The following is a 19,011-nucleotide window of genomic DNA, read 5'->3' as shown; positions in this document are numbered from 1 at the left end:
CTAGATAACATCATAAAACTACAATGACTAGTTCCACCACAAATTCAAATTCTTCAACTTGATCTAAGAAGTTTAAATTACTTCAAAAGACCCAGAGAGAACCAAAACATGGATGGAAGTCTTAAAGATGCAGATTTTTGATGACACAAGATAGCAATTTATAACCAGGTCAGCTAACCAGGAACAGAATAGTAATGAGCTCAGTATTGCTATTGGTAGCATAAGTAGAGTTCATGTCAAAGGTTCCCAAACATGACTGGCTTTAACACCTGAAGAGAATTATTAAAATACAGAGTCCCAAGTCCTACTTCAGACTTACTGGATCAGAACCTCTGGGAGGCATATTTCTAAAGCTCCCTGATAGATTCTGATACAGCTAATTCACAGGCTGATATTAGGGTCCCACTGGGCTATACTCTTGGCCATACTTTTTTCCAGGACACAATGAGAGGGATTTCTTCACTAAAGAGGAGTCTGGACTGAATGGTCTGCCTTTATATTTTATTTCTTCTTCTTTCTCCTCTACCTGAACCTGAAGTCTGTTAATGTTGTTTGTTCTCTGTCCCACATATGGCTCTTAGAACTCAACACACTGATGCAACTCGGGAGCACAATCCCTGCCCAATCAGCTGTGGGAGTCCAGGGTTCCCGCCAGTCTAGAAATGACAGTGGTGGATGCACATGCAAATCCTACTTATTCCACCTCCGTGGACATGAAGCACCACAACTTCTCTTAATTTTCGCCCTGACAAGGACGGGCTGCCTGCTCTTTACTCTCTTCTGCCCTCTTGCCTCATTTGTAATGACTTTATGTAGCCAAAATGAATGTTTCTTCATTTCTGCCCTTCTAGCAGAAGTAAAAGCAAGATGAACATCACATCTTTGCTGGACTAAACACTTAAATACATTTGTTGCTGCAGTGGCCTCTGTGGACTCTGCCAAGGTGCAGCTTATGTCACTGTTTTGAGACATCTTTATGGTCAGTGAAAAGATCAGCATTACCTCCAGTGATGGTAAGATTCAAATAGCCAGTTCCAGTAACATCCCTGAAGATAAGTCATAGTCTGATCAGTTGATTTATAATAAATCTTCCCTATGTGTATCTTGATAAAAGCAGACTTTTCAGGATTTTTTTAAGTTCCCTATCAAGGCTTTCCTTTTCATACTTTTCAGTTGCCAAATATACAAAATTATAATTTTCCTCATTTACTATGGATATGATTGACTACATAGTCCTTAAAAAACAGTTACCTGCAAATAAAATTACTTGACCCCAATTTCATATACACACAAAAAATAGATAATACTCTAAATGCTATCTCATCTTGTCATTTTTCGTTGAATTACAAAAGGTTTCACACAGGTCAGCATTGCTGGTGCCGCCTTACTTTCATTTCTGTAACAATCTTCTTTATTATTAATAAGGTGATGGCAATAAAAGTAATAATAATGTCTGCATATTTTCCCAAGAGCACAAACGTCTTGGCTCTGGGTACCAACATGCACTAAAATATATGACAGATGCTGTGTATCTTTCTTTTTTATTTTAGCATCTTGAATGTCTTAAACAATTTTCCTTTAGTTACTATGGAAGTTCCTAACAATCCCAGTTACTAAAGGCAAGAGAGTGGTAAAAAAAAATTAAATTTTCCTTCTTTCCTTTTGTCCTTTTAACAGAGCGGCCTCACATTTTCGATATTTCAAGTCTCATATACACATCACAAATTCTTTGAAATTTGAATGTTATTAGAGAAATAATTCTGTTTTCTTCTCAAGGAAGAATAAAAACCTAATTTATGTAGGAGTTTTTCTAACAGGAGAAAATGGCCATGACTTATGGAGAAGTAAGCTATGTCTTTGAGAAAAAGCTGGGCTTCAGGCCCACAGTCTGGACTATTCTCTTCTCACCCAGATTCATTCACCATATTCTTCCCTTATTAAATCAGCCTTTTGGAAATGTTACTTCTCTTTGAGTCATCTGGTAGACCACTTACCATCAATGAAATAGACTTTGATTTGTTGGTTATTTCTTTCTAGGCACCATACTCACGAATCCAGAGGCAGCCACAAGACGAATGAGTCACTAGGTACAGATCAAGTTCTGAAGTATAGAAAGATGAGAGTGATTAAACAAAAGCCCCCATTTGGTTCAGATTTTATTTTTTATTCATTTCAATTTGTTAAACATTTACAGAACTTTTACTGTCCTGGAATAAGTTCCCTTGAAAATTGAGCCTGGGGCAAGTCTTAAATTCTAAGCTTTACTGGGAGATATAATTCCAGGGCAGTGTGAGTGATAGAAAAGAGAACTGAGGCAGGTAAGATTGGGAAGCACATACAAGGTATTGTGTTACAAAATTAGTCATTTCACAAAGACAAACAGTCTCTTGGGATAAGCTATACAGAAAGTTTTCTCTTGGTATAGTCCATCACGCGGTGGAAAAAAGAGAGAAATTAACCATCAGCTTCCTCCCATCTATTATATCCCGCAACCATAAGTTGCCATCCAGCAACTGGAGTGGAAGAAGAAATCCAGAGCTCTAGAGAGACATAAAGGCTAGAGAATCTGAGGTGGCACAAAAGAGGTGTCTTGATACATTTATCATGCACAATGGAAGCCCTTTCATAGTATATTTCCTAGTCAAATATGACTATCAAAATTAAAATTAAATATATCCTACCTGTATTTTCAAATCACAACTAAGAAAAAAGTAACTTTTGATCATTGGTTGCCTTTGAAGAAGACATATGTAATAGTATATAATTTTTTTAGGAATTGTTTTTACCTATGAATTTCATTTCTAGTATTGCTAAACAATAAACGTCAATCAAAGAAAAAACAGTTGATTTTTCTAGAGAAGACTGCTGAAGCCCCTCTAGACTAGCAGAATTAAATAAATATTAAACATAAGCTTCTAAGGAAACATTCAAAAATCAAGTGAGTTCTCCAGGTGGTCACCTATGGGAAGGTGGTTAGGGATGACTCTAACTTCCTTAACAAAATGTGAGTATCATGTCCACTGTTATGGGAGAAGGAGGGAGAAATTTAGGAAGAATAGATTACTTCCTTCATTAGTATGCAAATAAATTATTTATATGCAAATAATATGAGCAGCACTGTGGTTATAATACTTGGTCTTACAAAGAAATCGTTTAAATTCATCTGCCTGGGGGAAGAAAAAAGCTTTTTTTACTATCCTACCAAACTCTCCACTGAATTATTTGGGCCAGAATAACTCTGCATATGATGTAATCTGAACCAGTATTGTTGGACATATCTTTAATTGTGATTAAAACACTTCAGCTCAGTCTAATTTCTTTCTGCTTCAAGGGTGTCCAAATGTCCTTAAGGACAGATAACTCCATCCATAACTACCATCACCACTACCATCATTAAGTACTTGGATAACATAATATCTGATGTTAAAGAAGTCATTTATTTGAAAAGCATAGAAGACAACTTAATTCTGCTATGTACCAAGTCTTACTTGCCATGAATTAGCAGTTCAAGGTGCTTACACTGTTAACCCCAAATCTTTGGTCTACTTTTATTTTCAGTTCGTCCAAAAATTCTTGAAAAAAAATCTATTACTTACATGTGGTAATTCTCTACCTACAAGGAGAATAAGGAGTCTGCTCAGGCCATCCAAAATAGTAATAGGGAACCTTATCTTGTTATAGGACTAGTCCACACAAAAGATGTCCTAGTTTGCTAGGGTTGCCACAACAAAGTACCACACACAGACTGAGTGGCTTAAACAACAGAAATTTATTGTATCATTTTCCAAAAACCAGGAGTACAAAATCAAGGTGTTGGCAGGGTTGTTTCCTTCTGAGTGCTGTGACGGAAGGATCTGTTCCAGGCCTCTCTCCTTGGCTTGCAGATGGCCATCTTCTCCCTATGTCTCCTCACAATGTCTTGCCTCTATGCATGTCTCTGTGTCCAAGTTTTCCCTTTTGGTAAGGACAACAGTCATATTGGATTAGGTTGCATCCTAATGATCTCATTTTAACTTGATTACCTCTGTAAAGAGCCTCTCTCCAAATAAAGTCACATTCTGAGGTACTAGGGTAAGGACTTCAACATATGAATTTGGAAGGGGACACAATTCAACCCATAACACTCCCTAACACTCTTGCATTTTGGTTATATGATCTGCAAAGACGGGTTCCACTGGGGTAACGGCAAAGGTCAGAATGCAAGCTCCAGCGTCCAGTCACAGCCCCTGGCTAACTGTGAGACCTCAAACGAGTCACCTAACCTCCTTAAGCTCCATTTCTTCACCTGTAAAATGGGAATGATAATAGTTCCTACCCCACAGGGTGGCTGTGAGGAGTAAACTGTCAACCATGTGAAGTGCTTAGCCCAGTGTCTGGCACATAGTTAAGTGCTCCTAATACACTAGTTATTATTAGCATGAATTTTTTAAAATTAATTTTTACTGGAGTATGGTTGCTTTACAATGTTGTGTTAGCCTCCACTGCACAACTATTAGCATGAATTATTAACCTAAAATGATCAGTCTAAACTGAAAAGCAAAGCTCACAAACCCAAGGGTGGGAGAAAACAGTTTCGAGCTTTCCTCTCCCACCAATTTACAGCCCCCTCTACTTAGGCTGCCTTTTAGATTAAGGTGGACTCTCAGAGCCAAGCTCTCAGGAATGGCTGACTTAGAATTACAGTGGCTGATCTCCACATTACTCCACCTTTAATGCTACAAGATTTCCTAAGAGGCAGAGCTGAGGTCACTGAATTTACTGACCAAATGTCCTACTTTACATGGTGTCCTTTATACTGAGATATTATGCTACACAGCTTTCTTCTCACAGTAACTGCTTTTCCGTATCTCAGAAGGTCAGCTCTACTCTACATATCCTATTTCAAGCAGTTCATATTTTCTCTTTTATTCAGCCAAAATTAGATTACCAATTTTTCTGCGTATGTGTGATTGTGGTTTAAGTTTTTTCCCCCAAACCTTCCTTTACAAATTCATTAATATTCATGGAGTTTATATATTAAATTTACATAAGTCTGTGATAAGAGGGAAGTCTCTGCTCCCAAGACTCTAATCTTACATTAGGAGGCTCTGAGGCTTGTTATAAATACCTGTTTTTACTGTTTTGTTTTCATGTTTGGCTTATCTCCTACCTTTTCGTGGAGCCACGAATAAAAACAGAAAGATCTAGGCAGTGGATAGGTCTCTGACCACCCCAATGAGCCTCCTTTCTTGGTGTATCTCAGGAAACGGTGAAATTAGCATAACAAAACTACTCAGTCTGACATGCTCAAGAGATGTGTTTTCTGGGAGAAAGCCTACAACGTTATTAAAGCATCTAGGGCTACTTTATGACTTTTGTGGTCCCCTCCATTAAAAATAAAAATAATAATAACTATACTTTTCAACTGCACTGGTATAAGGATGTATATATTAATGTTATATACTGAAATATTTTCTTCAACCTAAAAGCTTATTTTATTCTTCTGATTTTAAAAGAAATTAAAACAATTTCATGGGCCCCTAGAAGTATTGTGGGCCCTCGGCACTGTATCTACTGTGCCTAATAGATGTCGGCCCTGAAAGCATGAGAGGAGCTACAGTATTTCATTTAAGGTTCCTAGTTGTTGACTACCTTAACCAACACATTATATGGCACCAAAGATGCACTTGACTTTTATAACCCTTCTGTTAGTGGCTACAACCTAAAGTCCTATAAGAAAGAAAATAAGATACAGGTCTATGGGGCTCTGTATTCCAGCATACAGTTAGAGCAAGGATTACACAAACTCTCTGCACATTTTCATAATTATCACATCTCAGTTTTAAATTCTCTCTGAATTTCCTTTATAGTTGTATATGCACATATTCATACTTATCATATCTCAGTTTTAAATTCTCTCTGAATTTCCTTTATAATTGTATAAATATAAAAAATAGCATTTGCTGCTTTTTAAAGTGCACCTTTCATGAATCAAAGTTACTGATGAAGAAAGGAAACTAACATTTCCTGAGAACATACTATGTATCAGGCATTGTCTTGGGTGTATTCACATAGATAGTTCAGCAGGACAAAGACTATTATCCTCATTTTTATGTATAAGGATGGAGACTAACTAGGTCAAGTAACTTGCCTAAGATAACAGAATTTAGTAATGGTGGAGCTAGGATTCAAATCCAGATCCTTTTGATGTCAAAGTCAATGCTCTTTCCATATACCCTGAGAAAACCATAATTCAAAAAGAGTCATGTACCAGAATGTTCATTGCAGCTCTATTTACAATAGCCAGGACATGGAAGCAACCTAAGTGTCCATCAACTGATGAATGGATAAAGAAGATGCAGCACATATATACAATGGAATATTACTCAGCCATAAAAAGAAATGAAATTTGAGTTATTTGTAGTGAGGTGGATGGACTTAGAGACTGTCATACTGAGTGAAGTAAGTCAGAAAGAGAAAAACAAATACCGTATGCTAACACATATATATGGAATCTAAAAAAAAAAAAATGGTTCTGAAGAACCTAGGGGCAGGACAGCAATAAAGATGCAGACGCAGAGAATGGACTTGAGGACATGGGGAGGGGGAAGGGTAAGCTGGGAGGAAGTGAGATAGTGGCATGGACATATATACACTAACAAATGTAAAATAGATATAGCTAGTGGGAAGCACCTGCATAGCACAGGGAGATCAGCTCGGTGCTTTGTGACCACCTAGAGGGGTGGGATAGGGAGGGTGAGAGGGAGACCCAAGAGGGAGGAGATATGGGGATATATGTATATGTATAGCTGATTCACTTTGTTATGCAGCAGAAACAAGCACACCATTGTAAAGCAATTATATTCCAATACAGATGTTTAAAAAAAGAGGTTACTGAATCCTTAAAGCATATATTCTCAAGGAAGTAGTCTTAAATAAGGTCAAAGGTTTATATACAAGTATTTTTGCCACAGTGTTATAAAAGCAAAAATGTTTCTAAAACATGGAAACAACCAAAATATCCAAATATAGGGCTTCCCTGGTGGCGCAGTGGTTGAGAATCTGCCTGCCAATGCAGGGGACACGGGTTCGAGCCCTGGTCTGGGAAGATCCCACATGCCGCGGAGCAACTAGGCCCGTGAGCCACAACTACTGAGCCTGCGCGTCTGGAGCTTGTGCTTCGCAACAAGAGAGGCCGTGACAGTGAGAGACCCGCGCACCGCGATGAAGAGTGGCCCCCCCCGCTTGCCGCAACTAGAGAAAGCCCTTGCACAGAAACGAAGACCCAACACAGCCAAAAATAGTAAAAATAAATAAATTTAAAAATATATATATATCCAAATATAGTAAAGTTAGTTAAGTAAATGATGGTATTCCCAATTCAATAAATTTCACGAAGCCACTAAAAATAATCTTTTTGAAAAATATTTAGTGACATGGAAAATGCTGGTAATGCAACGTTGAGTGAAAATGCTGACACAAAACTGTACATGAGTTTGACCCCAATTATATAGAGAATTTTCTTAAGAATACTGTTGTGATTATCTTGCCTTAGGAAGAGACCATTAGTCATAATGAACATGTTTTAGTTGATAATGCTCTGCTTTCAGCAAATAAATTAGAGAAAACTTTCATGTATCAGCATTACTTGGCTTAAAGAATGTTTCAATTCCTACTATTAGTTCCGTAAGCATAAGAAAGGAGGTGAGTCAATAATAATTGGACTCCACTTCTCTGAGTAGGTCTTAGGAGTAAATAAGCCAATGAAAAGTAAGACCCATTTCTGATGTAGTAACACTGAACCAGTGGGGAGCCAGCAACTGCTCATGGACCCCTTGCAAAGCCAATGTTCAAAAGAAAATGAAAAATTATACATCTACCCCCATCTAGAAAGAAATAAATCACAGTCATAGCAGTAGTTATCTCTGGGAAATGGCACTATGGGTAATTTATTTCATTGTTATGTTAATAGGCATGTGTCACTTTGATAATTATGGGAAAAATGTTTTTGTTTAATTGGGTTTGTTTGTTTGTTTGTTTGTTTGTTTAAATAAAGGAGCCAGTGCTTAAGACTGTGGAGTGCAGGAACAGAAAAACCAAAAAAGACTCAGAAATGCCTTCCGATTCAGGATATAAAGGCTTGATAAAATATAGTTTACAGTGTAGACATATTTCATAGACTTTCCAAATAAAGAGGATTATAGACATTTTAGACATTAAAGAAACTTAGGTAGGTAATTTTCTTGGGCTTTTCCCAAAGACTCTGTGTAGAATAAAGTAGAAAAGTGAAACAGTGCAATCTCTCTAACAAATCTTCCTCAAACTTCTAAGATGGCTTTCAATCAGCACTGTCAGTATAATAATGCAATGCAAGAACGTTTCAAAATTTCAATTACTAGTCCAAAACAAGCAAAACACAGTTTATAAAAAAGGAAAATACACAGTATTGCTGTGACAGTTCTGAAAGACACTGAGTTCAGGCCCATCCTTTTCTTACGCAAGTTCTCAAATCATCATTCTATAGATCTCGACACTACAGCTACTTCATAAATGCTAATCGGACTATAACATTACTATAATGATTTGTAAAAATGAAGATGGAGTCTCCTAAATTAGCAGTCTCCATTTTCTGTCAAAATAGTCAACAGGTAAATTTCATTTGCCATAAAATTTCTATTTCTATTATTTCAGTTGTTAAACCAAATAGTAATGAAATGAAAATTACAATGCCTGATGTGGCCAGAGTTAACCCAGTCCTGCCTATAGTCTTCATGTGGAATTGACTGTGGCCCTCCTCCCTGCTCCCAACTTTCCCAGGAGAAACGGACACCTGTGGACCTCCCAAAGCTTCTTGTCAACTCTAACAAGAATTTCCCTGGATAATTATGTGAAGCTCAAATAAAATTAAATATAAATCAGACATGCTCTGGAAATCAGAAATACTGATAAAAAGTAACTACTAAGAAAAGTTTATACCACAATCTACAGAGCATTGGTTTCTATTGTAGCAAAGGATGCATAATATATGGAAAGGGATTAACAAAAAAATTCATATTATATGTTTTTGCAGTCTTTGACATGTTCATGGTTTTTTCTGATCTCACACTAGAAAGCTTAGTCCTCCTAATTTGTATTTAAACATTTGCATTGCTAGGTGACCTGAAACTGACCAATTAAGCTTCCTGAGGCCCAATGGCCTTATCAGAAAAATTTATTTAACAAATATTTATTAACCAGTTACTCTCTGAAATGCACTATTGAATAAATAGGTGTTGAAAAATATTCATTTATTTAATCAGTGGCAATTTTAAAACAACTTATTTGTTTTCTGTTGCCCACTAGCCATCTAGCCATTCTTCCTCAAAGCCTTCTCTACCCAATAATATATGAAAAGTAATAAAATCCAAATGTTAAAATATCATTACCATAAAGTTTTTAACTTACTCATATTTTCTGATTCTATTTTCAAGTACAGAGCTTGAGAATATATACTATATGACAATGCTAAACTTCAAATCAGTGACGTGTCAATTAATGAATGCTTAGAAACTTTTTCCCCCAGTTTTATTGAGATATAATCCATGTATAACACTGTATTAGTTTTATATGTGTAACATAATGATTTGATATATGTATATATTGCAAAATGATTACCAAAATAAGTTTAGTTAACATCTATCATCTCACATGCTTACAATTTTTTTTTTCTTGTGGTGAGAACTTCTAAGATCTACTCTCTTAGCAACTTTGCAATGTATGATACGGTATCATTAACTATACTGTTAACCATATTGTTAATATATATTGTTAACTATACTGTCACCATGTTGTACATTACATTCTCAGAACTTATTTCTTTTTTTTTTTTTTTTAATTTTTCACATGAGAACATGGTTTCTTTTATTTATTTATTTATTTTTGGCTATGTTGGGTCTTCGTTTCTGTGCGAGAGCGTTCTCTAGTTGCAGCAAGCGGGGGCCACTCTTCATCGCGGTGTGCGGGCCTCTCACTATCGCGGCCTCTCTTGTTACGGAGCACAGGCTCCAGACGCGCAGGCTCAGTAGTTGTGGCTCACAGGCCTAGCTGCTCCACGGTATGTGGGATCTTCCCAGACCAGGGCTCGAACCCGTGTCCCCTGCATTGGCAGGCAGATTCTCAACCACTGCGCCACCAGGGAAGCCCTATTTCTTTTTTTTAATTAATCAATTTATTTATTTATTTATTTTTGGCTGCATTGGGTCTTCGTTGCTGCTCATGGGCTTTTCTCTAGTTGTGCAAGTGGGGTCTACTCTTCGTCGTGGTGCGCGGCTTCTCATTGCCGTGGCTTCTCTTGTTGCGGAGCCTGCGGCTCTAGGCGCGCGGGCTTCATTAGTTGTGGCTCTCGGGCTCTATAGCGCAGGCTCAGTAGTTGTGGCGCATGGGCTTAGTTGCTCCGCGGCATGTGGGATATTCCCGGACCAGGGCTCGAACCCACGTCCCCTGCATTGGCAGGCAGATTCTCAACCATTGTGCCACCAGGGAAGTCCCAGAACTTATTTGTTATTTCTTGTAACTGGAAGTTTGTACCTTTTGACCAGCTTTAACCATTTTAGAAAGCACTTTAAAGACCCTAAATGGTAAGACATCTACATATTCAGCAACATGATATATATATATATATATATATATAGAGAGAGAGAGAGAGAGAGAGAGAGAGAGTAGCCTCTAATTGTACTGAAAATCTTCTTGTACAAATATGAATGCACCCTGAGTTTCCCCAGGCCTCCCCAACCTCCATCCAGCAGGACCTCAATACCCTCTAAAATGTTCTCAAGTCCTCTGGAGGTCCAAGTGCTCTCTGAAGTCAGGTACTTCTGGAATTCAGGTGTTCTCATGAATAATCTCACAACATCTGTGGTGGCTCTCTCCAACATCTGCTGAGCACTTCCATTTCACCAGGCACTGCTGTCATGTCACCAAGCTTGCACTCTGCCAGACCACACTGCTGCTCTTCTGCCACCAGAGGTGCCAGAGATGTGTAGTGAGACCTCTATTACTGGGACAGGCATGCCTGGCTCCTCCTATCTTTAAAATGAGTTCTCTCCTCGGAAGCTCCCCAGTCCCCCTTACAAATCTTCTTTAGGGCTGTCCCACGCGTCTACCAAATGTGTCCATGTATATTTAAACTCTAGCCCAGGCTCAAGCCGAGATCCCCATATACATTCATCACCCCACTGAAAAGCTAAACAAAGGCACTAACTTTGGAAGAAGAAAAATACCTTTTCAGTTTCCTCTAGAGAAGGGCTCTTTGGTTAAAGTTTTGGGTTTATTATTTTAAGAGAAATAATTTTTTAATTAGAACAAGTTATTATATTTCTTCCTTTGGTATCAATTTTCACCAAAATAATTTAAATTATGACCCTAAAATTCCCGTTTGTCCACTCTCCCAGAGTAAATGAGTAAGTAAACCAGGCAAACAGAACCAATTATATTTTATGATGTCACAAATGGCTTGCAAAATAATTTAACCATTTTTAATCTTTTGGGCCCGTACAAACAAGGAATGAGAGAGTAGTTAGGAATGCTCTAAGATTAGTAACATACACAAGAGTTTAGTAACTCTCCTCTGTCCCACCCGATAATTTTCACCTGTCTAAAAGGAAGCACAAGAAGAAATTGACAGTGGGTCTCAGGAGAGCTGTTTTTCTCTGCTGATCTCTTCACTCTGTACATTTGTTCCCCCACACAACGGTTTTCTCAGGGGTTATCAATCTTGGCAATGACAGACAGCCTTTTCATTCCACAATTCATTTTAAGATCAACAGTTTTGAAACATGATACCAATTCTTTCCTTATACCCTCACTTGTTTAACCACCCCCTGATTCTGGTGAATATGTTTGGGCTACTTGTTAGCAAGAAATCCTGATTCCATCACAAAGCAGAATCTCCTTTACATTCTCAAAAAAGTCTTGGTTCGCATTTTGAGAAGCAGTATAGCATGGTAGTCAAGAACACAGACAATGGAAATAGATAACGCAGACTTCAAATCCCAGATTTTCCACATATTATTCAATAGTTGTATAACTTTGGGCAAGTTACTTTAACTCTCTAAACTCCAGTTTCCTCATTTTCATAATGGGGATGATGATAATAATAGGACCTACCTTGCAGGGTTGTTTTTAGGATTAAGTGAGTAATAGATGTAAAGCAGTTAGAAGAGTGTCTGGTACATAATAAGCATTAGTTGTTGTTATTAATACTTTAGAACTATTCTGTTGAGTACATGAGGAGGCAAAGCAGGCATGACAGGACACCAAACACCATTATCTTACCCTAAATCTAAACGCACTCTCTGGATATTTGATTGGTGGCTACTGAGTGACATTGAGCAAGTAACTCTCTAAACCTTTGTCTCCTCATCTATAAAATGGTGATAATTGAAAAAAAATACAAGTAAATTACTTGGCAATGACCTGACATGCAGTAAACATTAATATCCCCACTCCTATGCAAAATTAAACTGGAGGTCCAGCCCAGTCCAATAAAGCAAGAAAAATAAATAAAATGTATAGAATTTCAGAAAGAGAGGGACTTTCCTGGTGGCACAGAGGTTAAGAATCCGCCTGCCAATGCAGGGGACACTGGTTCGAGCCCTGGTCCAGGAAGATCCCACATGCCGCAGAGCAACTAAGCCCGTGCACCACAACTACTGAGCCTGTGCTCTAGAGCCCACAAGCCACAACTACTGAGCCCGCTCGCCTAGAGCCCATGCTCCACAACAAGAGAAGCTACTGCAATGAGAAGCCCGCGCACCACAACCAAGAGTAGCCCCCGCTCGCCACAACTAAAGAAAGCCTGCGCGCAGCAACAAAGACCCAACACAGCCAAAAATAATTAATTAATTAATTAATTTAGAAAAATACCTCAGAGTAATGCTATTTAAAAAAAAAAAGAGAAGCAAAGAATTTCAGAAAGAGAACAAACCTATCATTATTCAAAAATGATGTGATTGTCTACAAATATAAATTATTAAAATAAAAAGTTTGTTAAATATGCTAAATGTAAGATAATTATGCAAAATCTATTGTATTTCTATATACCAGTAATAAGCAGAAAAAAATTAGATGTCATTTCTTATAGCATCAAAAATATGACGTACTTAGAAATAAATGTAACAAAAGATATATAAGACCTTTAAGGAGAAAAGTATATACCTTTACTGACAGATATTAAAGAAGACTTTAATTAATGAAGAGCTATACAATATGATACTTTTTAAGAAGGGAGGGGGGTAGAGAACCCTAGACCAATGGAACAAAATAGAGAGTTCAGAAGCAAACCCACACATAAATTGCCATTTAACATATGACAGTGGTGCTACTGCAGATCAGCGGTAGATGATGGATATTTTTCTCAGTAAGTAGTGGTAGAACAATTTGTTTTCAACATGCAAAAATTAAATTAGACTCCTACCTCACACAGTAAACAAAAATCAGTCTGAGGTAAATTATAGACTTAAATGTGAAAGGCAAGAAAATAAAACTTTCAGAAGACAATATAGTAGAGCATCTTTATGGTCTCAAAGTAGGAAAAGAGTTCTTAAACTAGACATAAAAAGTTCAAATTACAAAGGGAAATGTTGACTACATTAAAATTAATGTCCTCTCTTGATCAAAAAGTGTTATAAAAGGTGAGGAGACAAGTCCAAACTGAGAGAAGATAGTTGTAACACATTACGTAACAGAATACAAAATGTACTTTTAAACTTCTACAAATCAGCAAGAATGACAAACAACCAAATAGAAAAATGAATCACAAATAGCACACAAACACAAAACAAGACGTTCAACCTCATGGCAAATCAGGGAAATTAAACACATGGAAGACCTTTCCAAAACTGCCAGACTTAAGAAGTGTGATACAACCAACTGTTCATGAGATTGAGGAGCGATGAAAATGCTCATACTCTGCTGGTGAGAATGTAAATTAGTACAACACTTTTGGAAAATAGCTTGACATTACCTAGTAAAATTAAGCTTGCATATATACTCTGTGATCCACTCCCAAGTATATACCCTAGAGAAATCTTGTATATGGTCACCAGGAGATATGTAGAAAGACGTGTATTACAGCATTGTTTATTGCAGTGAAAACTGGAAAACAATCTCAATGCATTCAACAGACTAGATCAATAAGCTGTGGTATATTTTCATAATCAAATACCATACAGCAATAAAAATTTAGTATAGCTATAAACCAACATGAATGGATCTCAAAAGTAAAATGTTAAATTAAAAGAAACAAGTCATCAAAGAATATGTATGGTATGGTTTAATTTATATAGAGTTTTTAAATGGTTCAAACTAAATAATACAATGTTTAAGGAACATACAAATAGGCAACCATGACCATAAAGAAAAGTAAGGAAAGGATTAACAAAGTTCAGAACTTTGGCTACTTCCAGAGAAGGAGAAGAACAAACAGGGGACTTCTGGGATACAGTAATGTTTTTTTTCTCAGCCTGGCTGCTAAAAATAGAGGAATCCATTTTATTTTCCTTTAACCTGTACACATATATTTTTATACTTTTTTTGTATGCCTGCTATATATTATAATAAAAATAAGATTAAAAACATTTGACATATGCCTTGATTATCTGAATTTTTCAAACTAAAACATTTTTTCCTGAATTACAAAAATAATTATTCCAGTTTTGTCTTTTGCACTTGTAAAAGGGAGTCACAGAACTTGAGGTTTCTCTCTATGATAAAACTGAAAGAAGTATTTTTATGCATAATCCCTGTTTATTTAGCAATAGGTTTCAATTAAGCAGTGAAGGTTTTTATAGTCACTGAAAGCATGTTAAAACTTATATCACATCCCTTTTATTCTTAACAGCATTCATAATACTCAAGAAATATTACTCTACAGCCGTGTTGTCTGATAGAAATATAGCATAAGCCAAATATGTAATATTAATCTTTGTAGTAGCCTCATTTCAACATCTGATCAGTATTTTTTAAATGATTAATGAGATGTTTTATATTCTTTTTTCATATTAAATTTTCAAAATTCTGTGTGTATTTACCACTTACAGCACATCTCGATCTGGACTAGACTCATTTCAAGTGCTCAGCAGCCACATGGGGCTTGTGACTACCATGCTGGACAGCACCATTTCACAGTCTCCACATGAATAATGATCTACTTGGCATCAGCTTTAGAAATTTTTGCTGCTGAAATGGCCACCCACCAAATCCAGAGGCCTATTAGACCTCCAAACTACAAAGGAGAAGATTTCTAACTCTAGCTTTAAGTAGAAGTAAGTACCTTATTCACACAGAACAATAGAACTAGTCAGTTTTCTCTTTATATCCCTGAATTTCCTCTGGATTAGGCCTAACAGGAACTTCTTGTAAAAGGGAAATAATAATGCTTTGGAGTTCTTAAGCCCATTTTCCTCAGGAATCTAAAACATTTTAAGGGACTTCCCTGGTGGTCCAGTGGCTAAGACTCTGCACTCCCAACGCAAGCGGCCCAGGTTCAATCCCTGGTCAGGGAACTAGATCCCGCATTGCTGCAACTAAGACCCGATGCAACCAGGGCTTCCCTGGTGGCACAGTGGTTAAGAATCTGCCTGCCAATGCAGGGGACACGGGTTCGAGCCCTGGTCCAGGAAGATCCCACATGCCGCGGAGCAACTAAGCCCGTGCACCACAACTACTGAGCCTGCGCTCTAGAGCCCGTGAGCCACAACTACTGAAGCCCATGCACCTAGAGCCCGTGCTCCGCAACAAGAGAAGCCACCGCAGTGAGAAGCCCGTGCACCGCAAGGAAGAGTAGCCCCCGCTCACCGCAACTAGGGAAAGCCTACGCACAGCAACGAAGACCCAACGCAGCCAAAAATAAAATAAAATAAATAAATTTTTTTAAAAAAAGACCCGATGCAGCCAAATAAATAAATATTTTTTAAAAAATAAAACATTTCAAGAACATTGGTTCACTAATTGACAGTCTTGACATATTCTGCCATTGCAATTCATGTATATTTAGAAAAATTGAGCCTTAGAAAAGAATGGCTAACATCACATATGGAGACAGAAACTGAACCCAGGTCTGGGATTCTGAGTCCCTGAGCTAAAACCCCTGGGCACACATACATGTTTCCTTAGGTTATTAGATTTCCTTTTGCTTCCACCTGTCTAATCATTCATGCTTAATTCCTTATATTATTTCATATTTCACTTTACTTCATTTCAATATTCTCCCACTAAATTGGTGGCAGGAACTAAATTTAATATGCTAACTTCATGCTATATAATGTTTCTAAAAGGAAATATACAACTGGTAAAAGGTTTTGTTTCCTTATTTTTTAAGGACCAGATATTATAATTTTTGTAGAACTTTTGTAGCAATAAAAGCCAAATACTGACTAATTACCAGAGAGCTAGAGAATGAGATCATCAATATTTATGGGATTTTTTTTTTCTGACTCATTTTCACTATTTTGCATAGGAAATGTGAATTTTCTTAGCAAGTGTTGTTCAGCAAGTGTATTCATTTTCCAGCAGTAATTGCATAAAGGTATTACTAATAAGAACCAAGCACTGACTTTCTAGGACTCACTTGTATACTTATATACACACTCATTTTCCTGGTCTTTCCCTATTTTTTAAACTGTATTTTATCCACAGCAGCAGAAAATATTATTTAACTAACCTTCAGTACATTGGTTTTCTGACTTTCAGGTTTCATAAACCAACAAAAAAATACATGTTTTAACTGAGGGACTAGCATAAAACTGACAATTTCTTATTCTGCCAATTATGGTTATTAAAAAAATAATTAAAGTCTGCCACATTTTATCACCATCATTTCATTAAAGCAGTGGGTCTCAAAATTTAGAATGCATCAGAATCACCTGGAGGACTTGTTAAGCCACAGATTGCTGGGCCCCACTGGCAGTTTCTGATTCAGTAGGTCTGGGTTAGGGTCCAAGAATCTGCATTTCTAACAAGTTCCCACGTGATGCTGATGCGACTGGTCTGGGGGACCACACTTTGAAAATCACGGCATTAAAGAGGCCATTTCAGCAGCAAAAATGAAGAAAGATCATCTCAGAATAAAGGAGAATCATTTAAATTGAGTAAATTGAGCTTATGTTTCTCATTTCTCCCAAGGTCAGTAAAAGTTTCACAAACGGTAAGTCTTTGAGGTAACATTTGAAAACCAGTGCCCTAGTACACTGTCTGATAAGGTAGCCCTAACCAGCCATATGTGGCTATTGAATATTTGAAATATGGCTAATCTGAATTGAGATATGCTGTAAGTATAAGACACACACTGGATTTTAAGGATTCACCACCAAAAAAGAATGCAAAATGTTTCAGAAATAATTTTTATATTAATCTGATGTTGAAATAACATTCTGGATATATTGAAGTCAATACAAGTTATTAAAAATAATTTCACACTTCACTTTTAAAATGTGGCTACCAGAAAATTTTAAATTACACATGCAGCTCACAGCATAATTTTAACAGACGGCACTGCCTTGAGCAGGGGTTCTCAGTGTGGTCTCTGGACCAGTAGCATCATCATCACTTAGGAAGATGTGAGAAACATACATTCTCGTACCGCACCCCAGAATTACTGAGTCTGAATTCTAGGGATGGAACCCAGCAACCTGCATTTTAATAAATCCTCCAAAAGATTCTGATCCAGGTTAAAGTTTGAGAACCATTGCTAGAACAACTTTAATCAAAGTTTAGTGTGCATACAAATCACCTGGGGAGCTTTTAAAATTCAGATCCTAGTTCAGTAGGTGGAGGGTGCAGAACTCAAGATTCTGCGATTTTAACAAGCTCCCATGTGATGTTAGATGCTGCTGGTCTCGGGTCATTCTTTGGGTTGCAAGGACCTAGAACATTTACTTTTTATGCATCACCCTAACCAATATCCATTACAAACAAATCGACACACATCTCCAAACTCCAAAGGATTCGAATCTCAAGATTCTAGTTGGGCTGCTGTAAGAGAAAGGAATTGTGTTTCTCTGACAGAAGAAATTTTGTCAAGACCCTTTGAGAGCTATAAATAAATTCTTGCGTTTAATTGTTTGCATTATCAGACAACCTGCCATGTTCATCTAATAAGAAAGTGTGTGTTTGTGTTCCTATTTTTCCAGTAGGTTAATGGTGATTCAATATATTTAGAGCTGGAAGCTACTTCTACTAGACTGGAACATTTGAATGAAAAATGGGCACTCCTGCTGCATCTCCCTTGGCAAAGTGATCCATTTAATCAGTACTGTTGTTTATATCTAGATAGTGGGTTTTAATCTGAGTTACTATCTGCTGATTTTAACCAAGAGAAGGCAAGGAGGATAAGGAAAGGAGAGGAAACTCTTCCCTTGAGCTGTGCTGAGTCAATCTGTAGTTTATCCATTATGACAAGAGCCGCTAGAGACAGGGGCAGACCTTCTCAAATTTTCCTTGGTCCCCAGGAGACTCCATCATACATACAAGAAACAGCTGCCCCCATATTTGAAAGAGGTGTTATTTTTCTTGATTTCCTCCTCCTCTGAGTCTCTTATATTTTCCCCACAATTTGCTATAGTAGAAGATTACAGAAAAGCAAACATATTTACAATTGTCTGGAGAAAAAGAAAAAGCTTACAATCAATTGAAAAGATAGAAAGTGATTATTAATTGTTTATCTTGTATCATGCCATGTTTTTTAAATAAACCAGAACACAGAGATGAAGTTAGGAAACATGTCTCTAAAATTTTGCCAATAGTCTTTGAAATAAAACTATAGAAGGCTTTATTTTTTAACCAAAATCTATCTCTTTCATTGTTTATTCTAACTGTAGGAAGAAAAACACAGAATTAAATGGGCGAGGCTTTTTTAATATGTGATTTATTACCCTCCTCTTTCAGTTTTGACAAAAACCTATAATACATGGTACATAATCCGTGCTAGGTACAAGAATGTGCTGTAGGGACTTCCCTGGTGGCGCAGTGGTTGGGGGTCCGCCTGCCAATGCAGGG

At 37.2% G+C, this 19,011-nt stretch overlaps 1 long non-coding RNA gene across 1 annotated transcript in view; it reads right to left on the bottom strand.

Moving 5' to 3' along the window:
* Window positions 1-19,011, bottom strand: part of LOC137764849 (uncharacterized) — a 377,089-nt gene that overhangs the window by 276,882 nt on the left and 81,196 nt on the right. The window contains exon 2 of the long non-coding RNA XR_011074074.1: window positions 1,995-2,101. This is a non-coding gene — a long non-coding RNA (uncharacterized lncRNA). The remainder of the gene's footprint in view (window positions 1-1,994; window positions 2,102-19,011) is intronic.

Source organism: Eschrichtius robustus, chromosome 5 (genome assembly GCF_028021215.1).
Source record: "Eschrichtius robustus isolate mEscRob2 chromosome 5, mEscRob2.pri, whole genome shotgun sequence".
Classification (NCBI taxonomy): Eukaryota; Metazoa; Chordata; class Mammalia; order Artiodactyla; family Eschrichtiidae; genus Eschrichtius; species Eschrichtius robustus.
This window is presented reverse-complemented; position numbering and strand designations above follow the sequence as displayed.